Source organism: Harpia harpyja, chromosome 20, assembly GCF_026419915.1.
Source record: "Harpia harpyja isolate bHarHar1 chromosome 20, bHarHar1 primary haplotype, whole genome shotgun sequence".
Classification (NCBI taxonomy): Eukaryota; Metazoa; Chordata; class Aves; order Accipitriformes; family Accipitridae; genus Harpia; species Harpia harpyja.
The window spans coordinates 17323152-17345341 of record NC_068959.1 but is presented as its reverse complement, the minus strand read 5'-3'; the positions used below and the strand labels follow the sequence as shown (position 1 = coordinate 17345341).

The window sequence follows — 22190 nt, the reverse complement described above, 5'->3', positions numbered from 1 at the left end:
GGTTTATGGCTGCTTATTAGCTTGGAGATCAGCCTGCCATCTGTGAGTAATACAGTGTTCTCACTTTTCTGAGGGGGCTGTACTAAATGTATAAAAGGTTGTGAGTCTTTCATAACCCATGTGTCCAGATATGCAAATTAATGAGTTGTCTCTGATGTAATCTGTTTATGTACTTTTTCTATCACAGGCTTTTGCTGGTTTGCTACCCGTGGAGAGTTATTGATGTCGTTTGACAGTAGACAATAAGATTTCCCAGGGAACGTGTAGGAAGTACAAGGATTTACATCAGTAATTTAAAACTAAGAGGAAAAGGCCTTACTTAGGAAAGACTTTTCAGGTCACTGTTGGAGAGCTGCTCGCAGGGCATGGGGAATGCTGAATTGCTGTTCTGAAGCCAGCTCTGGGACTTGTGACAAGGTTAGTGCTGGACAACACCGACCTACTCATGGATTCCTCATTTCCTTCTTCCCACCAAGTACGTTGCTGTTAGTTGTTTGTCCCTGGTGAAGCAGAGGTTTTAGAAAAGGATTTACCTTCATGAAGGTAAAACACATTGCTGAGCTAATGGTGTGCACAACTACCCCGAGTAGAGCACACCTGTTCTTACCACAGAGGATAAGGAGGGGAAAAGCCACAACCCAAACAAACAAACAAAAAACCCCATCGTCGCTAAGACTCTGTAAGTTGGTACTAGGGGAATTGCAAGTGTTCAAAAGCTAATAACCTCATCTCTTTTCTGGCCATTAAATTTACTTATTTTTAAATTGCAATTGAGTCATCTTTCAGTTTGGGGTATTTAATGGCAGCCAGTTTTTAAGAGAGCCACCATTCCCCATCCTCTGGAAACCAGTCTGCTTTACGTTACCCACCTGCCCCTCCCAAATTCATTCTCTCACAGGTGTTGGTGTGAGTGACTTGCAGGCAGGGCATTCTGGCCAGAGGTCCTGCACTAGGCTGAGGCTTAACATTGGTTTCTGATCTACTGGAAAAGGTGATGAATTTCAACAGCATGAGACCTTTTGTTTGTAAACTTACAAATGGGATCAGTTCAGAAGCCTTGCAGGCTCTTTAGCCATCATTTGCACAAGGTGTAGAGCTGACAGCTGGAGGCCATAGCTGTTTCAGCTTTTCTCAATTAATCTGTTGCTACCTCTAAGTTAACACCCCAGCTGTCTGGCACTTTATGGGTATTTGTTTGTCAGCTCAAACTGAGACCTACATGAGACAGGAAAACACTTCAGTCCTGCAGTTCTCATGTCCTTTGAGGATTAGGGTTTGATTCTGCTACCCCAGGAAAACTGATGACATGGAGAAGGATGGAGTAAAGAAACCTTCAGACAAACAGATATTAGTTCTGCTATGGGACAGTTTTAAAAAAATCAGTTTCAGCTTCCACCAGGAATGTATTGTAGAGGTTATAAACATCTTTCACACCAAATACTGCTGCTCTTTGCTCTGATGGGGTGAGAATGGGACCTCTGGGGATCTCATAAAAGGTATGTGATTTCAAGTTCTCCATTTTCAGCTGCTCTTCTCTCGCACGGGGAAGGAGGGCAGAGAGTTGCCAATGCAAACAGCTTCGCTGCCAGACGGAGAAGAGCTTTAGGCAAACATTGCAGTATGCGGGAGGCTCCCTTAGCACACAGATAAGGTTACAAAACACTCCACAGCATGTTCCAGCCTGGGAAATTAATGTAGTATTAATTTTAAGCTGTTTGGTGACAGTTCACTAGCTGTGGTTGCGCTTTGGCTCTATGTCCATTTCCTCTGTATCAACTAACAAACCCCAAATTAATCTTGACACAAAAATAACAGCTCATTTCCCACCCATGGCTCTATAGGTGCTGCCTCAGCGTGGTGATTTCCCCTACCTACAGCTGGATACGACTGATTAGGATGGGTGGGAGTCCCCTCTTGCCTGTAGCCGATGACAGTGGCACTAGGTGCTCACCCCATGTGGTTTTTAATCACGTAGACATGGCGCTTGGGGACATGGTTTAGTGGTGGACCTGGCAGTTTTAGGTTTACAGGTGGACTCGATGATCTTAAAGGCCTTTTCCAACCTCTATGATTCTATGTTTTCCTTTAACTTCTTCAGCTCTTGTGAAATCTGGAAGTGAAGTCTCTTCTATTGAGTTTTCCCTGTATTCTCAGTGTGTATTGCCTGGTTTTCTGGAATTGGCAGCAGTTTGGAAGGGGAGAGAAACATTTCTGAATCTTCACCAAAAAAACCCCCTTTTTTCTAATTTTTGCTGTTAGAGATGGATCTTAACTCAGACTCTGACATGCTGCTTCCATGGAAGTGGATACAATGCAGCATCACGTTCTTACATACATAAATGCAATCTCCTGACTTGCTTTGATACCAACAGAGCAGTGATTGTGGACTTAGACTGCTGCAATAAGTATTGGAGTTGAGCTTACATGTTCTTTAAAGTGTGTATCCTATAGACATAGTATGGATGTATATGTATGTGCGTGTGTACGTTTGAAACGTAAATATTGAAGCCCGAGCTCGGCCCTCACACAGGAAGCTTTGTGGTGAGCACCTTTTCAGCTGAAATGGCACAGACGGTCTCAGCTCTCGACACAGTGGGTGCGAGCAGAGCTTGCGCGCCGCAGAGAGGCCGAGGCAGGGCAAAGAGTCGCTCCCCCGGTACTTTGAGCGGCCTCTCTGTGCTGCCAAGGTTGGATTGTTGCAGCCGCAGCAACCACAGTGACCTGCAGCAAGAGAAGTAGAGGGGCAGCAGAGAAAACTGCCGGCCCCCCGAGGGCACCAGTACGGGGGTGACGGGGGCGGCCACCGACGCGCCCGCGGCGCCGTCCCAGTCGCTCAACTAAGGCGCTTGCGCGTGGGGCTCCCGCTCCTCGTTAGTATAGTGGTGAGTATCCCCGCCTGTCACGCGGGAGACCGGGGTTCGATTCCCCGACGGGGAGGGGCCGTCGCCTTTTCCTCCCCTGCCCGGCCCCGCGGCCCCCCGCCGCTCTGCGATCGGTTTTTATTTGTCCTTCTGTCCGTCCGGTAACGGATCCCGCGCGTGGGAAAGAGGAGAGCTGTGCGCCTTACCGGGCGGCGGGGGGGTGCCCGGGGAGAAGAGCGGCCCCTCGGGGGGGAACCTGCGCTCTGCCCCACGCGTGCGAGGCGAAGGGACGCCGGGTGCCCGAAGGCGCGGAGGGGTTACTTCGTGGGGAAGCCGTGGGCGGTGGGAAGGGCTCGGGCGGTGCGGCTGAGATGGGGTGGGCGCCGAGGGGCCCCCCCGCTGCTAGAGCCAGCGCTCCCCTCCTCCTCCTCCTCCTCCTCCTCCTCCTCCTCGGGGCAGGGGGGGCTCGGTTAGGTGCGGAGCAGAAACCTTCGTGGTGCTACGCTAGGAACGCTGCCTAACACGGGCGGTAATGCTCCCCGAAATGCATTTCCGATTGAGCTGACTCTAGTGCCTGCTCCAGACGAAATCTAACCCTAAGTTTTAAAAATATCCAGTGATCTATGACGACCCTTGATAATTTGTGTGAGACCTAAATTGCCCTTGTTGTTACAATTTGGTACCTTATTTCCAGTCTGCATCTCCTTATTGTCTCCTCCACTATTAAATTTATATGCCAACCATTGGAGGCATTTAAACATTGACCAAAACACTTTTTTGAAAGCAAACTTCCACATGAAAACCGTGTGGGTTTTTTAACCAGACTGGTAAACATATATGACTCCTCATAGTTCCAAGAGGTTCTCCTTAAAAAAAAAAAAAAGCTACACCGCTTCGGTAGCTTAGCTGTTGTCAGAAGCGAGCTGCCTGTTGCGAAACCTGCGTGGCCGCCTTTGCTTTTGGAGCAAACCCTGGTCCGCGGTGCGTTGGCTTCTGGCAGCTGCAGAAGTTGCTACTGCGGGCCCAGTGCTGACGTTTGTTCCGAGCTGGATCCTAGGGATATAAACTTGGTAAACCAGGGATCGGCTCTGCTGTGAAGCCCAGACAGTGCTGCATGCAAAACCTTTGGTGCCAGTCTGAAGGAGCGTGGCGTGGATCTCGGCAGGCTCCTGGGGCCAGGCCCGGTGGGTACCACGTCGGGGATGACAGTGCCGGGTTGTGTGTTTGGTGGTTGCCGGCATCCGCGTGCCTGAGCTAATCCCACCGCCTCTTTTAGAGTTTTCTCGCTTTTTCTTCTAGAGTTTTCATCACCTTTGCAGGTGGTGATGAATACTAGGACGTGGGACTGAAAATGTGAGATGCTGGAACTGAAACTGTGAATCCAGGCTGGGTCAGCTGCACGTCCCGCTTGAGGCAGGGGGGGTCTCTGCAGCACACACCCTTTGAGTCACAGGCTTCTTGGCAAATGTCTTTGGTAACTTTCAGGGAGAGTTATTAAACATCTTGTACAGAAGGAATGCTTACATTCAAGTTTCTTGATGAGCAAGGGTTTGTTGGATTGATTGTTTTACTGCAAGCAATGTGTTTGCAATGGGAGTCACAGCTATAACCCCAGTTCTAGAGCTTCTCCCTGAAAATTTGTATGTCCTTCAGCTGTACTTGCAGAGGTCGATCTAGCTCTTCTGGAGCAAGGAAATCCAAACCTGCTTCAATCACCACGTTACTGATCATCTGTTAGTTTGTGCTGGCTTCTGCAACTCTTTCTCCTAGAAGTGCTGGTTGGTTGCAGGTGGGCTTCACTGGGAGGCTGAACCCACTAAAGTAGTGGACCTGTCTCAGCTTAGTTCTGAGGTTATTTTCAAATATATTTGCTAAGTTTTGTTAAACTATGTTTTATCCAACCTAGACGGTATCCTGGGACACCTGCTCGATCTGGGAGCGTTTGCACGGATGCTGGGGTTTGGGGCATTCCTGGGCTGTGCCCCCACCCCGCAGCCCACCACCACAGGCGAGGACACGGGGTGCTGCGCCCCTGAGCCAGGCCTGGGGAACCTCCACCACTGTCTTGGGGAGAGCAGCAACAGTCGACAGCAGCACCTGCTCTTTAATGATCCTGCTCGTGAGCGTATATGATCTGAAACCTGAAGTGACTTAAAGAAATGTGTTTAATTTCTCTCAGAGCAGGCTCGTGCAGCTGCTGCAGGACGTGTCGGCGAGCGCGGTGTGTGGTGCTGTTCATGCTCCCGCTGTCAGCAAGTTCTGCGTGACGTGAGTATAAACCGATGGGGCGGCTCTGGAGGAAAGGTTAAGCCTTTGCTTCTTGAAAGGTGAAGCACTGGCGTAGAGATTACCTTTCATGAGCAGATGCAATGTTGATGGTAAAGTTAGATTTCACACTTTGTGGGCTCTCACGTTTAGTACATGCAGTTTAACATAAAAAACCATGTTACGATGCGATTTGACGGCACAATAAGGCTTTTGGTCACTCCTGGCAATATTTGATTAACACATCGCTAGTCTCTAGTCACTTTAGTTGCTGGATTGTAGGATTTGGAATGGATTTTTCCAAACCAAAAGGTGTCAACAAAATACTAAAAGAAATGTCACGCTTAAAAGCCTCCTGCCCTGTCACTGCAGCTCGTGCCGATGGAAAGTGATGCTGGAGCAAAAAAATTCTGGCGCTTTTAGAGAGGCTTCTTAACAGCTCTTTCAACAGATAAGAAACTAGACGTGTTGAAATAACACTTGTCACTTACATGTTTATTTGAAATATGATTCTAGTTTATAGTATCATTGCCGATTTCATTCAAATGCCTGTGTTCTCTGAAGAAATACACAACTGCTCTCGTAACCCCCCCTACTCCCACGCATACAACAACAGTATTTTACTTGAAGGGAATATCTGTTTCAGGCTCTAATAACTTGTTTCTCAGCTCTTCATTCTCTGTCTTCAGAAACATGGTGATCCTCTTGAGCTGTCAATTTTTATCCTGGTACAGGCTTATAAATGTATCACTCTGAGACTATGAAAACTAAAGCTGGGGGTTTTTGGCACAATATTGTCCTTTTAGAGAATTTCCTGGGAAACTGAGGGCATCTTATTTTAAAAAGAAATTGAATAAATCATTCCTTCAGCTCTGGACTCTGCTTTCCCTGCTACTTGGCTATGGATACTCTTTGGGTAAATTGCTGGAAAACATGCCTTCTTTTTTTTAAATATTATTTTCCAATCCCTATTTTTTAAAAAAGGTGTTGGTTTTTTTTACCAGGTGACTCCCTCACACCCCCCCAGAGCAGCTCTGCAGGGCACAGCCTCTCCCCAGCGTGTCACTAGTCATTCCTCAGCGTGCAGAATTGCTGGTGTAGGTCTGGTGAGCACTGCATCCGTTCCAGTTTCTTATCTCTGTCTGTAGATACTCCTGAAAGCCTGCAAAGGCTGAGCGCCTGCAGCGCTGCATTTTTCAGGTTGGCGCCGGCAGCGCACACAGTCCGGTGCTCATCAGGCCCATAAGCGTTTCGTTGAATTCCGATCTGGCCCAGCTGGAGCCCGGCGCTTCTCGCAACACCTGCAGCGGTGCCTGCGGCGCCGGGCTGCAGCCGAGCCCGAGGGTGGGCTGGGATGGGGTGAGCGTGGTTTGTAGGTGGGTGAGCTGGTCCAGCCAGGACTAAATGCCCGCTGTGCTTGGTACGGCTGTGTTTCTGTCACACACAAATGAATTATCTGACCAGCGGTGCCAGTAAAAGCACTTGCGAGCCTGACGTGAGGTGCATAAATAGGCTGAAAGAGCAGGGGGAGGTGTCACGGATATGTGACGGGCTCTTCTGTAACCCTGGGCAATTTGTACCTCTTCTCCCCACAAACCCTGTCCTTGGCAGGGTGATGAAGTGAAACTGCTCAAACAAGTTTTCTTTAATGATTTAGGCTTAATAAAATCTTCTTTAAGCCTCTCAATTGTTTCCGCAAAACCTGCCATTGGTCCTTTTAAGTCATCTGTTGTCACCTTCAGCCCTGGTGCTATTATTAAAGCGGATCTGTGTTCCTTCACCGTAACAGCACCCTGGCTGTAGCTAATGCCTTTCCTTCTAGGGTAGCGGCTCCCGGGTCTTGCCTTCACACAGATCCAGCGGTTCTGGTTAACACCAGGTTAATGCCTCGTGGCGGCAGCCGAAGGAAATGCCTCCAGCTGGTGCTTACATTTAAATGTTTGCACTAGCATGTTCCCACTAGGCTAGCTGAATAGCAAAATATTGAGTTCAGTGCACTCTCACTACTTGATGTTTTTATCGTTTAAGGCTTGAGACAACTTGTAAATGCTTAAAATAGCGTGAAAATCCCTGTGCTGGCACAGACTCCGAGCCTTATTGGAAAGCTGTCTGCTGTTCTCCTGGTGTAGAAGTTTCATATGTTCCACAGAACAATTATGGCAAAGCAAAATTTGAAATAACCAAACCTATATGACAGTTATCATTTAAAAGGAAATCCATAACTTAAGGGTGCCAGAATAACAAGTTGATTGACAAATAAGAATTGATGAACAACCAGCTGTCCATCATGTGAGAGTACCCTGGCTTCAGTGGGCTCCATTATATGAGCTCCATTGATTTCCACAATTTTTCCACAAAGGTATTAAATGAAACTTTGTGTTTATAAACTACAAATAACTACACTATTTCCAGGTTCTGTATGTTGGGAATGTACTGTGTAACATAAGCTTTTCCAAGTGAAGGAAGTGGGGAGAAGGGTTATGGGGAGGAGGTGAGCATTTGCTGCTGATGGCAGCTCAGCTGTGGGAGCAACAGCTTGTCCTGGAGCAGGGAGACAAACCTTTGCAAGTTCATCATGCCGGCAGGTCTTTTCACATGGACGGGCTGAGCGCGCTCCTCATTTTAGCAGCTCTGGCCCTGGGCCGTTTCAGGACTCTTTTTTTTTTCCAGCTGTCGACGCTCCAGGCTATGTGCTCCCTAGAGTAAAGCTAATGCAGGTCTGCCCTTCCCCTGCTGTGAAACGTCTCGTCCCTGCAGAGGTACCAGAAGTGGGAGGGCTGCGATGCTGCGGTCGGTAGCTTGGTTCTCGCTCATTGCTCCCTGAAGGTCTCTCGCCTTTGCCATGAGGGAAGCGTGTGTTTGCTTGGGAAGGAATGGGAACGTTAGCCTGGGTGTGACCATTTGCTCGTTTTTGCCCTTTCTGTGACACTGACTTTAGGTCCTGCAGCTCTCCACAGGCTCTCTGCTGATGCCTGCCGTCCCACCTGGTTTGGCATACAGGTGACAGCATGTGCTGCCTTGTGTTTTCTGGAGGCAACGAATCCGAAATAGGAGACACCGACTTGAGCAATCCAGTGGGTGCAGCACCGCAGCCCCCATCCCACCGCACGGAGGGTCTGTCCGGAGGGTGGTGAGTTCCAGCGCCCGTGGGAGAGCCGGCGGCTGGCTGGTCAGGGTCGCACCCGCAGCGCAGGAGGACGTTTATTCGTTTCACTGTAATAAGCTTACAACGGGTGACCAAAGTCTTCCTGTGGATGTTTCAGACTGATTTAACTAAATGCAATTGCTACTTTAATTTCTCTGTAAAGGCAGTCCTCGGAAGTGACAGCTGACTTGCCCAAGAACACACAACTGCCAATGTATCTGTCTCCGTTGTGTAACACAGTGCTGTTTGTTCCTGCCTTATATAATTAATCCTAAAATCTTGGTTGAACACTCCTCTCGAGGAGGAAAGAAGCGACCTCCGTGTTGCTATTTGTAACAGAGGAATATGACTGGGGGTAAGAGAGATACAGGCTGCTTTTACCACCATGGTATTTGTAAATAATGTCATGTTCAACAGATAGCAGGTTTGCTCTTTGCTCTGAGTGTGAACATTAACTAGGGTTATCTGATCTAATTATAACCTCCCTCTGCTAGTGAAACCTCTCCCTTGGCGTGGTCTGCTTTGGGAAATGACAGCTTTAGCTGTTAGACTAGAGATGGGAGGGAAATCTCTTATGTTGGTATCTAGCAGCTGAGGTGGCCAAATTTTGCGTGTAAGGAAGAATCAGACATCCTTCTTACTCGAGACTTTCAGCATGTTTTGATGCCGATGCCCAGCCCTGCCGCTCAGTGCCTGCCCGCTGCAGACAGACGCAGGACATTTCTTGGCTCGCTCTGACAGCGTGCCTTGAGTGCTGTAAGAGGCCTTTGGCTAAATCATAAGCCACTTATCTTCAAACTTTATATTTTTTATTTAACTGTGAAGAAATACTCTTCTGTGCTGGCTAATAAAGCTGTCTCTTTGGGCAAAAGAATGACTCAAGTTTAACCTTAGCTCTTAAGTCATTAATTATCTTTTTTTAACAGTTATGCACATGCTCACACACCCCTTTAAATATTTCTGAGAGAGAGGCGCAGTATCCAAACACATGGTTACCAGCTGCAGCCAGCTCAAGCTAAAACATCACACCCGCGGTCTCATTCGGGTGCAGATGAAATCCAGATGCACAAACGCTCGAGTTCTCCACAAGGGAGATGCTAAATGGTACATAAAAATAATTGTATCTTGGCCTTTAATACTATGGACAGGTTCAGATTATTTTTGCAGCAACTCTAATGATTAGTTGTTGGCTTTTTTTTTTGCTCAAATATGTTGTTTTACCATTCTGGGTAATTTAAAAACGCTAGCGTTACCTGAATGCATCTGCTGAGTGAGGATGTTTGCTTCATCTTGAAATGGCCTGATGTTTCGGGAAATGTTTCAGCCCTTGCAGGAGTCCCAAGGCGGAGTTGTGGATGTGAGAAGCTTCTAGGAATGTGGAGCAACTTTGCTGCTTTTTCCTAGCCAGAGCTTTATTTTTAGTGTGCCTCATGTTTAAGGGTTGTGCCTGGGAGACAATGGGAGGTACTTTAGTTCCTTTATGTGAATAGCCTGACTGTTCGTTCTTGATTTTTTGGCTTTATGAAACAGATTTTCTTCTTTACAGCTGCGATATCTCCATGAAGTTGTAGGTGACTGCCACCGGCTCATTAGGCATCAAGTTAAAAATGACACGAAGCAAACCAAGTTTGTGCAGTATGCCGGGAGCATGCCAGCGCTGCTGTGGCTGGGATTGCTTAGCGGCACCAAACCCGAAGGTCATTCTGCGCTCTCGGGAGGACCGCGTGCTGTCTCCATGCAGGGAGGTGTCGGCCGTCCGTGGGGGACGTGCGAGCGGCTCGCCGCCTTCGGTGCAGGCAGCAGCCACGGCCAGCGCCTGCCGGCTGCCCAGCGCTGCCCGCGGCACTGCCCGCACCAGAGGGGCTGCACAGAGCTGCCGCCGGCAGTTCGCGGCACGTTATGGGTCTGGGAGAAAAGCTGCCGTGGGGAGGAGGCACGTCGGCGATGACCAGTGTTCCTCTGCTGGCTTGTTCCTGCCCTTTTAAAACTCGCATGACCTTTTCTCTTCGGCAGAAGGAAAACCACGCTTCCCCAGGATCAGGCTTGAAGCAGAGCTCTGCAGGTGGCACAAAATGCATCTAATAGCTCTTTAATATTAAAGACCTCTGGGTTTAGTTAGAGGCATTGCCAGCATAACTACAGTGGGAGGTGACATAAAATGTATCAAGCAAACTGAAATGAACATAATTCTGTTACTTTGCTGTCTCTGTCCCAGCTGCTCGTGATGCTTTTTCCTTCCTCTGAGCAGCAGCCATGTCTAAGGGCTGTGTGATGCCCCCAGCTGCTGTGGGTCCGGTGGCCCTCGGAGTACTCAGGGTGTCTGTGTGTCCCCCCACGCAGCTCACCAGGCTCCGGGATGGAAACCAGCCTCTTGCATAAGTTGCGGGTACTTGTGTCTGCCTTCACTCTTCAGGTGGCTGCTTACGTCAGTCAGTTTTAAACCTAAATGCCTTCATCACATTCAGTCTCATCTTCGTGGAAGAGTAATTCCCTGTAATGCATCCTGAACACGGCCAGGGAGGTGTCTGCAAACTGTCCTGGGCAGGATGAGCTCACCGCTCCAAGCATTTCCCTGGCAGGGAGGAGTGGGGAACGGCTACTTGTTTGGCCCAGATACACCTGCAATTATATCTGGGGATTGCATTTGTCCAAAACCAAAAAAACTTTTTGAAATGGAAGCACACACTGAGTGCTTTCTCTTCATCATGATACTAACTTCAAGTATCTTAGAAATAGAGGCCAAAAAACCAGCCACGCATATAAGTTTGTTGTGTCAAATGCGCTACATGTGGCTGAGAACTACCCGGTCTGCTCTGCAGGCCTGAAGCACGTGGCGGCTCTGAGGAGGGGATGCTTCATGCTGCAGTTCACAGCCTCAGAGCAGTCGTTGTGCCTGTCACCAGCTGCGTCTCAGTCCTTGGATTTCCTTCCGCTAAGGGACATTAATTAAGTTGTCTTAATCAGGACGCATGTTTGCAGCATCAGGCCACAACATAAGGAACCAGCTTTAAAGACTCCCGTGGTGCTCTCAGACCTCCCCTGGATGCAGTTGTGTGCTCGGTGAAGAGCATCCAGCTGTGGGGGTTTGGTGATTTATCAGCTGAGGTATAGACGAGCGCGTGTGTCGGCGATGCGTGTGCTGGAGCAGCCCAGTAAGTGTTGCTGTGCGCTGAACTCCCTTCAACAAATACCATCAAAACTCATTCCTGTGAGATATCAGACCCAAACCTGCTGCCAGAAATAGAAATGGTGGATGTGTGAAGCCTGTCCAGCAGTCATTCATAGTCACCTTCCATTCAGGTTATCTCCCCATTAATTGCTTTTCTTTTCCAGGACTGACTTTGCTAAGGAGCTTCGTCAGTGCTGAACTACGTGTCAGGTATTTGCTTTTTGTACATATGCTGCGGCTTCCATTGTAAATCTATTCCATTCTCACGTCCCAAATGGGGAGGAAACCTAAATGTAATGATTGGGTGTGCCTCTACTTCTCCTAGCATGCTCTTATTAAGAACATACTTGTGTGGGTGCTATTTCCAGGCATGTAACTGAACGGGTATGTGGCAGAGGATTTTTGTACATCCCTGTCACTGCTTAGAGAGTGGATAAGGCAGGAGAGAAGTGCCTTTGGAGCAGGGTTTCTCTGAGGATGTTCCTCAGGTAACTGACTAATCTGAGTCCTGGAGACCTCTTTTGTTTGAACAGTCTCTGCACAAAACCTTCGCTCAGGTTAATCCCATAACACAGGAGAAACATCCCATTCCGCTTCTAGGCCAGGCTGCTCTCTTCAAAATAAATATTAAAAAAAAACCCCAAACCCAACAAAAAACATCCCCAAAACCTGCAGACTAGTGAAGGAGACGGCAGGCACGCGACCTACCGCACAGGCACTGTAAATCAGCAAGCCCCGAAAGGAGGAGGAAGGCATTACACAGACGGTTAACGCAGCACAGTTGGGAACGCAACGGTACGGCGCTCCCAGAGATGTGCTCTTTATTTATTACCCCGCGCGGTAGGGAGCGGCTGTGTTTATACGAGGTGGGAGCTGAGCCTCAGCGCTGGGCCGAGCTCCGTGGTGGGGACCCCGGCGGGATGTTCACCAACTACCTGCAGACTTCTCCTGGGCAGAAACTTTGCCGGTCCAGCTTAAGAGGCAAAAGCTGGGAGAATGGGTTTGCTGTGGTCCTAACGCGCTGCAGTTTCTCTCCGAGACGCTGAGTCGGCCGGGGCGAGGATGGAGGTGCCGGGGAAGCCCCCCCTGAGGCGATGCCTCAGCCACCACCCCAGGGGCTCCACCAGCAAGGCGTGGGACAGCTTCTGGAAGAGCGCAAGGGAAAAACGCCTCGCAGGTCAGTCCAAAGGAATATTTAATCCCGTGCCGGTGTGAACTGAGCATCAGGGCTACGGCCTTGATCAAGGAACGAAAATACCTCTGCTTTTTTGGCAAGCGTGCTCCTTTTAATGCTGCTGCACTGCGTGTCGTGCTGGTGTGTCACACCAGAGTACTTGCCTTCGCCTGGGCTGCTTTTTTCGCTTGTGGGACCAAGTGGGTTTTTTGAACTGCTGGTTTCTATATAGAGCTGCAAATTTGCAGATTTATCTAGAATTTGATTTCTAACTTTCAATAGCTCTACTTGTTTGTTGGCTGGAGTTTTGTAGACATTTTAAATTATGACGGTGTCGGTCCAGTTGGGCACTGTGACTGAAGGCGCAGTGCCTGACAGCCTCTTCTCAAGGCGCACGAGTAATGCTTAGAGCTGTGTAATCACAAGCAGTTGTGAGGACAAGCCCAGAAATAAGCCTGAAGGAGTAAACAAAGAAATATTCCCTTAGATACCAGCTTTTGGGTAATGATGCATAAAGAGCTCAGGAGAATATAGCAAAAAATTCATGTTCTGAGAAACTAGTTAGTGCACAGACTATAACATGCTGCTGGCCTGTTGCTTGGGGGGGAAATGTAAGCTTTGCATGGCAGGATGAAATCTGTGCTTATGAAACGCATGCTAAATAAAACCTCCTTCCAGAACAGCAGTGTTGCTGGAAGGAGCTTTGGGGGCTTTAAGCCTGGTATATTGTGGTAAAAATATATACGCTGTTGGGAGCAGCGAGGAATACTTGGTGGGTGAATACAAGGAGTTTCTTCCAGGGCTTTGATTTCAGATCTGGCAGATTTTCAGAGTGAAGTCAATACAGAAGTTCTGGATAAACCCAGGTGTGATGGAGCTAAACCTTTCCAGAGCATCTCTGAGTGCACATAGTACTGTCATGTCCTGTTAAGAACTATTGCAGGGAGCGCAGCACTGGAAGGCAGTGCTGAGGTTATTTTTAAGGTGAACTCCAAAGCTTTTAGTGGACAGCTGATAAAAGAAAAAATCCATTACTCAGCTTTTGCCTGCACTGACTGCAGTAGGAGCTAATTTGATTGAAGGCTGAATAGGGAACTCCTGTTCCAGTTCATATTTTCTTCCTTCTGCCATTTGTTGCCGTTATGCTCTTGGGTGTTGCTGATGTTCAAAAGGATACTAATGAACAACTTGGGCAAAAATAAGAGAGTAGGTAGTGGGCAGTAGCTTGAGTTAAACAAGTGAAACATGAAACCTCCAATTTGATCCTTTCAGTCTGGAAACCTGTGCCTGTCAGAGCAATACCGAGGTTAAGGACAGACATCCCAAGGACCCGTGTGAAGGCAGAGCAAAGATCTGACCAGGCTTGTTCTGTTGGTACTCCACAACGGATATTACACTGTTAGGGCCACGAGGCTAAAGCAAAGCCTGGGGCAAGCCAGCCCCTAGCATGTGGGGAAGGTCAGCTTTCGACTTTAGATCTCAGCTGCCCAACTGTTCTGTATATTTGCACAAAATCTGAGGCTGCTCCGATCATACCATGAGGAGTTTAGATCAAGAACTAACCTTTGTTACTCCACGGTCCCTGGATTTCGTGCCGTTTAATGCCTGCCGGAGCTTGTGCTGCAGCCCTGCTTGGTCAGCGCTGCCGGGAAGCGGGCAAGTCCTAGGAGGAGCAGGCAGGTGGGTTTGGTGCCAAGTAAGGCTTGTCTGAGAGGCTTATCTAGTGCCTGTGCTTTGCAGGAAGGTTTCTGGTATACTGCATAGTGAAAGCATATGGAAACAGCCACTTGCAACTGTTGGACAAAAAATTTATATAATGTTTCCTTTGGCTGGAACCGAGAACTTCTTGATCTTGACAGATGCAAATGCACGGCAGAAATGCTCAAAAATAGTTTGTTTCCCTGGCTAAATCCAGATTTTTATGTTCATGTTGTCTTGTCCTTAAAAACAAATAAATAACACCAGATTGTTCTGACTGACTTTAACATTGACTTGTCTTTAAAAAATTAAAACAACAACACTAGATTGGTCCAAGAGGGTATCTGGGATCTGAGAGCCTGACCCCACCTTCAGGGTGCTGACCCTCCAACTTTCCCATTTCACTTCTTAAACATCAGCACCTCTGGTATCTCCTTGGTGTTTCTCGAAGTGTAATTGGTATCTAAAAGCCAAAGCATAACTGGAAAGCTCTTAAGAATGACTGCCACAAAGCCCATTTTCTAAAGGTTTCTTGTCATCTTCTTCTTCTCCCTGATGTTATTGGGAAGTCTGGAGCTGGCGTGGTTGGGGCAATGTGGGATTCGGGGGTGGCTGCTGCTCAGGGAATCCGCCCGAGCTGACAAGGCTGAGGGTCAGTTCTGGGCTCCTCTTGATTTTTGGTGTTTACAGGAAGATGTGAACTTGAACCTGCATGGTTTTTCAGGAAGCCTTTGTAGGATGTCAAAAATAACAGCTCTATCTGTCCAGCTACCCATCCACAACTCTTACGCTCCGAGCTCTCAGGCTGTGTGTTAGCGAGAGCGAACGCGCACGGAGCGGAGCCCTGGGCAGCCGGCCCACGTGCGGGGCCCGGGGGCAGCCCGGGGGCAGCGGGCTCAGGGACTGCGCTGGGACCCTGCGCTGCGTACCATGGAGGCAACGCTGGGCTCGCAAACAAAGTGCCCGTGGTGTTCCTCTTCTCTGACGCGTGGTCCCAGTCCCCAGCAGGGAGCTGGCAGCATCCCAGGCAGGACAAGAGTAATAAATGTTCTAGTTACTGAAAAATGGCTTTCTAGATTGTTTTTTTTAGAAGTTCGGTGGGTTGTGCAGAGCTCTTTCCACCTGTGGCTTGCATTCATCTTGCAGAGACAGGAGATTTTTGTAGCAGTTTTCCACCTGGCAACCTGCCATTCTCTTGCCAGCGGTGCATCCCTCTCTCTGGCCCCAAGACTGTGTTCAAAATAAGTCGAAGCAGCAACCACCAAACTGAGATATTTCTTTTTCCCTTGAGCCTAAAGGCACTTCACTCTTTATAAGAAGACCTTTCAGAGGTGCCAAGGGGCTTAACTGTTATTGCAAACATCCCCATTCCTCTTTCAAAACAAGCAGCAAGTTATTCTTTGGGCTGAACTTAAGTTTTAGTTTGGAAGTGTATTGATGCTGCGAGTGAGGTGCCATACGCTCTTCCTGTAGGATGGAGGCAAAGAGGCTGTCAGATTAATTGGGGACTTTCAGTGGAGGAATAAGACATTGGAAATTGTATTTGCATGTAAGATCTATGATTCAGGGGCTGCTGAGGTCCTCAAGCCACTTTGAAAATCCTAGCTTTAATTTGTGTGGGCTGGTCATGACTCTGGCATTACAGCAGCAAGGCGTTTGAGCTGGACTGAACGGTAGCACCAAACCATAGTCACTGCTCGCAGTTGTGGAGCCCATCACTCCAGGCTAGCGTTACAGTCCGTTGGAAGCGGCGAGGAGTTTATCACATGTACGTACTAGATGTGTTGGTCAGTAGGAGTATCGAGCATGACTGTTACCGAGGAGCAGAAGTAACACAAATTCTGCCATATGGATGGTCTCTTTCTTCTCCAAAACAATAGCCAGAACTTAAATTACAACTCTTCCAGACAGTATGACTAAGGTTCAGCACAATTAAGAAGCCTTTTGAGGAGCTCAGAGTTCAGGCATTTGCTGTTTCTCAGGGAGGTTTGTGTTATCCCTTCTGTCCTCAGGTGGTGGAAAGGCACAAACTCCCACTCCTGGTCCTGGAGCATATCACAAAGGTCAGCCTTCAGGACTACAGTTTATTGCGGTTCTGGGTTTCTCAGAAAAAAAGTTGCAAAATAGTAGTCCTGATATTAATTGGAAAATATTTACACACACATGCACACACAGATATTGAGAGAAATAGCATATCAATATATTTTTTACTTTAGAAAATATCACTTCAACAAATAGAGACTCTTTCAATAGTTTCCTATGAAAAAGTGCATACCTCTGATTGAACTCAGCCTATCCCTTCCCAGGGTAACACAATTTAGGTGGTACTTAAAAACCCAAGCTATAGCTATCTCAAAAACCCATAGAGATCATCTCTTATTCCAAATACAAGCTAATGGGCTTTTGGCAATCTGGACCTCTGCTCTTTAAGGTATTTTAATGCTATTGGGCCTTTGACGACAGCAGTTCTGGCACCTCCTTTGGCCAAAGCTGTTCCCCGCTGCTGTTGCACGTGCCCCAGAAGCACGGGCCTTCACCCCGAGGGCTGTGCTGGTACGCATGCTGTTGTTGGTGATAGGGGTTAGAGCTGAAGTTTCTGTAGATATTAAATATGATCTGTTATTTATCAGAGGAGAAAAATTATTTTTAATACAGTGTGTTTGATAGACTTACATTAGAGAAAGATGGGGGGAAATTAGGCATGACAAACTGCTCGCTTTGTCAAAGTAATTCTTCATACTCTAATTGTATTGTTTTCTGTACAAAAAAAGGCATTATAAGTTATTGTGACCGAGTTCAATCATGCCTGAGATATCATTAGTTCTTCTACTTAATGGTGTTAAAACCAAAGCTTAACACCAAGAAAGCAACCGTATTCAGTAGAGCAAAAGATATATTTTCTTCTGCCTAATATTATTGCACCTATTCTCTAAAAACAATGTTGTGATAAGTCTTTCCAATGAAGAAATTAGCACGCTCTTCAGTGCACTTGTATTTCTGAGTCAATGCAGAGGAGAAGAAGAAAATAAAGCCCCAACAATGGTATATCAGACCTGCTCTTAGCTGGGCCCCTGGACAGGGAGCTGTGCAAGCCCTTCCCAGTGGCTGCATCCCCCAGCACCCCCAGGCTCGGGGTGTTACAGCGAGCACGGCCGTGGGGGTTGCCCAGCAAAAGTGAGAGCCCAGAGGGATTCCAAGCGCTGCAGTCACTCGGTGCACTGAGTGACACCTCGTTCAGAGCCACCTTTGGTCCTGGCATCCCGCCGCTGCACCTTGAGGTCTGGGCTGCATTTGGAAAGGGAAGAGACTCTTGCAGTGAACCGCACTGTCAACTATTTGTTTCTATTTTGGGACATAATATAAACCACACCAAGAGCTTTCGAGGGGGAAACAAGCCAGAGCCTTTTGAAACAAATCACTTCCTGCCAGTCCAACTGCTGCATAGTATGAAGGGCTGGGAAGTAAAGATTTAGCAGCCTGTTTGGGGCTGGCTCTTCTCATTTTCCCTGGATGGCAGGTAGTGCTCCGTGCCCAGGGTCTCCCAGGCAGCTCCCCCGGGGCTCACAGGAGCAGAGGGACCGAGACACCCATCCGCCACGCTGGAAAGGGGGTAGGGAGGGGGGGCAGGTGCACCCCTTGTCTCTCCTCCCCTGGTCTGTCGGGGGCTTTTTCCAGAACGCCAGTTGCCTCAACCATTATTTTGCAGTGTTGTCACAAGCACCCAGGGAGACAGCGGTCCCTCCCCTTCTGCCCAACAACCAGCAAAGCCATACGTAATCCAGAAAAAATGAAGCATGCCGTAGCCCGTGCTGCATCCCTGCCCGCTGCTGGCTGGTGACCGGGAGGCAGCACTGGCTGGAGGGGAGGGCTCCCTCCAGTTTGTGCCCTGCTGCCTCCCTTTCCAGCAGCGGTCCCTGGCCCAGACCTGTCCCCCAGTTACTTTGTCTTCAAGGGAGGTCACCACAGGCTTTCGGTTTACATTGTGACCTGGTGCTCTCTTCTCCTGCCTCGTCTGTACAAAACAGAGCGGGTAAGAACAGTGTTTTTCGCTGTGCCAGCAGCTCGGTAGGCAGCAGGGCACATTGCTGAAGAGCCCTAATGTGGAGTCCTGAATGTGCCCGGTGGGAGCAGCAGGGAGGTGAGACCTGGCCTGGGCTGGAGATGCCCGGGGGGCCGCAGGAGGCAGCCAGCCATACCCGGGAAGGGGACAAGGCTGTCCCCCTGCTCAGCCAGGTCACTGTCCCCCTCCCACCAGCATGTATCTTGCTGGAGCCGCTCCTGGGGCTCTCGCTGAGCAGCGCAGAGCTCTGCCGTGGGCGGCTGAGCAAGTGGGGAGAGACGCTCCCCCCCGGGCTGAGCCCACGCTGCTCCTGCTCGCCTCAGCGCAGCACCAAGCACTTGTGACCTGCTCAGCTCTCCCTGCAAAAGCATTAGGGCCAGGCCCTCCAAACGTTTTTTTTTTTTTTTTTAGGGAATCTAGCATGATTTGGCCCCATACGGGTTGAGATTTCCCCCCCTTTCTAGTCTTGCAGTCACTGCCAGAGACTTGCGTTGGCTCAAGCCTCCTTCTGAGATATCCTTTCCCCACCCATACATACCGGCCACCCATAGCCCGGCCCCTGCTGGGCTTGTGTCTGAGCACACAGCCCCACTCTGAGATGAAACATCTTGTGTTGACTCGTTTTGACCGGGGCGACCTTCCAGAACAGACAGTTGCATGCAAGTTATGCTGGGCTGTGAGAAAGCAGCACAGACATGGTTTATCTAAGTACAAGGGACAGAGCCCTAGGTAGTATTTACTACCCTGCTCCAGATGCAAGAGCTCCAATACAAACTGCTTCTCTGCTTGACCACCTTCTTCTGTGAAGAAGAGCGAGCGATGGCTAACTGGGCTGAGTCTCCTCCTGTCCGCAGAGCAGAGCGGGTCTGGTGTGTGCCTGGCTGGAAGCCCAGAGACACCCTTCATTACCATGGTCTGAGGCCTGGGGCAGCAGGGAAGCACGATGAACATCAGCCTGTGCTTTGCCACGTGCAATCCCTATGCCTTGCAACATGGGCAGATGTTACAGGGCTGAAGGGGCATTTGGTGAAGCAACTATAACATTGTCCACACCAAAACCTCCTAACTGGAACAAAAACTTAACACTTACAAGTGTTGGGAGAAGAGCAAATGGCATTCGCTGGTGTTGAACGTAAAGCATGAGCTTTAGTATATTTGTACTGAACCAGACCAGGAGGCACCTACCTGGTGTCCTCTACCCAGCACTGGCCAGATGCAGAGGCGCGGGGACTCCAAGGCTACAGAAGCACACCTGTGTGCAAACAACATATATGACAATACTGCTCCAATTAAAAAGTATTTAAGATGTAAGGATATGGGCATCAGTGACCCTGAAAACGTCTGCAAAGAAAGGGGAGGATGATATCTGCTCCGCGTGTGACAGGGTGGCCAGAACGCTAACGTGACTTGTGTGCACAAACTCCAGGCGAATTTAACGAGGAGCCGAAGAAGGTTGGTTACTTTTCTGACAACTGTTCCTATTGCTCCTGAGCTGCTGTGCTTAGCCCAAGCATTGCAGTTCAAGAAAGAAATTGGTAAGGTGGGTAACGCTCTCGCCGGAGACCATGTAAAAGATCCAGCGACTGGATCCCTGAGGTTCCTCCTGGCCTCACAGTCTGCAGCAATGGCAGAGGGGAGCAGCAGGAGCCTGTGGTGCTCCCGCGCTGCTGCTCCTGCAGAGCCGCGTCGCTGGCGGGGGGAGGCTGAAACTCTCGGCACTCGGAGGAGCCTCAGAAGAAGTTTATTAAAGGAAAGGCAAAATGGCCATGTTCTCCAGGTGCTCTTTCTGGTTCTCTTTCCTTCTCTGACGCCAGCATCTACCCTGGCAAACCACCTCCACGTTGCTGCCCAGATGGCTGCCAGCTGACCCACCGACTACACAACTTGTGCTCGCTCACTGCAAGCCGCGCAGAAATGTACTGCTTCGTCTTTGTAAACAGGCTAAAAATATCGCTGTGCTGTTCCTCCGAGGGCCTGGGAGTTCAGAGAGGCTGGGAAGGAAGCCGGGGTCAGGCCGCCTCTGGGGAGCAGGCGCAGGCGTCGCACGTAGGCGCAGGTCCCCTCCAGCTCTGCAGGAACCGGGGGCTGGCTAGAAGAGACCCAACGCGTCAGACACGGCACCGGTGTCCTGCCGCCCCGGCCCTGGCGGGTCAGTGGTGCCAGGTCTCCTCCGGTTAGTGCTAATTGTGCGAGAGTGCGGGAGATGTGACTTGGAAAGCCCCAGAGCTGTGTGAGAAGCCCAGTGTGGCAGCAGGGAGCAGCCTGGGGCGGTGGGACAAAGCTCGGCTTTGGTTCTGCTCCTCTTCTGAAGATAATTATTCACTTTTCTGTATCACTGCATGTATTGGGTTCAGTGGTGCAGTTACCCGCCTCCTGCCGAACGCTGCCTTCTCCAGGCAGTGCCACCCCCAGTCAACTGGGGTAACAGGGTCTTCTGGGCCCCTTTCCTGAAGGGAGCCCTGTCTGAGGCTTGTGTCTCCATTTCCTCTGATTTCTGGAGTCAGAAAAGACTGTTCTTTCAGACATCCTATTTCAGAAACATTTAAAAGCTAATTTCTGTTCTCATCACACCAGCGTACCTTCTTAAAGTATGTGGCTATCCTAACCACATCCCGGTCAGGGTAACCAGGACCTAAGTCTGGATGTCTCCCTCCACAAATGATGCAGAAGTGTGTTCCAACTAAAAACCTCATCAGGAGTTATTTCAGTTTGCTATACATGTCTGGCAGCCACGAGGACCTGGAACATTTTTGCATTTTCCTTCATTAGTGCTTAACCTCGTTACCTGGTGCGAGACTGAGTGGCACAGAGTTAATCAGTAATGAGCACTGGTGCCCAGTCAGGTGTCCGCTGTGTGCTGTGAGCAGCTGAAAACAGAGACCAGGCATCAGCTCTGGTCTCCTAGCAATAATGGCAGTGATCTCTGCTGTTGTATGCTACCTGGTTTCTCCATCTCTCTACTGTACTTGTAAATTTAAATTTCCCCTACGTGAGCTGTGGCAGTGGGAGCCAGGGATGGGCTGCTCTCCCTGGGTCTGTGGGAACTGCCTGGTGCTGGGCAGTTCAGTCTCAAATGAGGAGGGAACGGGTCCAAAACTGAATAAATGCACATGATGGGCAATAAACACATTAAAGCCCAAATATGCTACTAACATCCTCTAGTCTTTACCTGCCTGAAAACCCAAGGGAACCCCAAACCGCCCAGCACTCAGGTGGGTTGGCGTGGAGGTGGGTGCTGCCCTCTCACCCGCTTGCATCTGCCTTCCTGCAGCCCACCCGCCGTGAGCCCGCTGCCCGTGTGCAGCAGCGCCTGGCCACCCTCACCGTACGGATCGGTCGTTGCAGAATAAATGCAAACCGTGATCAGCTGGCTCTTCTCCAGCCAGAAAGAATTCGATAGAGAGATTGTTTTAAAGAAAATAACCTTCTCTGTGTGAAAGAGTTTCAGTGTAAAAGCACTAGATTTAGCATGCTTTTCCCATCGCCTCTGGCAAAACTAGAGCAGAGTGTCAGGGGTGGTGTCCGCATAATAGCGCTCAGCAATGTGCTTTGCGCTGAGCTCATTCAGCTGGGCCACGCTCCAGTTTATCGAGGATTTCTCGCTGTCGTAACTGTAGCGCTTCAAGTACCTCTGCGCGTTTCATTCGTCTCCGTCCTGCAGCTGATTTAAACTATATGTATCCTGCATTTATGTCCTGACGGTATTTCTTGCCACCCACACCTTTGGCACTGTCAAACTCAATCCCCGTTGCAAACTCGGTTGTAGATGCTGATGTGAGACGGCAGTGGAAGGGGCTGCTGCTGAATACCAAGGGCAA

The 22190-nt window shown here is 49.3% G+C and overlaps 1 protein-coding gene and 1 non-coding gene across 2 annotated transcripts in view; both read left to right on the top strand.

Annotated features, from left to right (window-relative positions):
- Positions 1 to 22190, top strand: part of PANK3 (pantothenate kinase 3) — a 288950-nt gene that overhangs the window by 31136 nt on the left and 235624 nt on the right. The window lies entirely within an intron of this gene.
- On the top strand, positions 2866 to 2937 carry TRNAD-GUC (transfer RNA aspartic acid (anticodon GUC)). Its single transcript has one exon. It is a non-coding gene; the product is annotated as a tRNA-Asp (tRNA).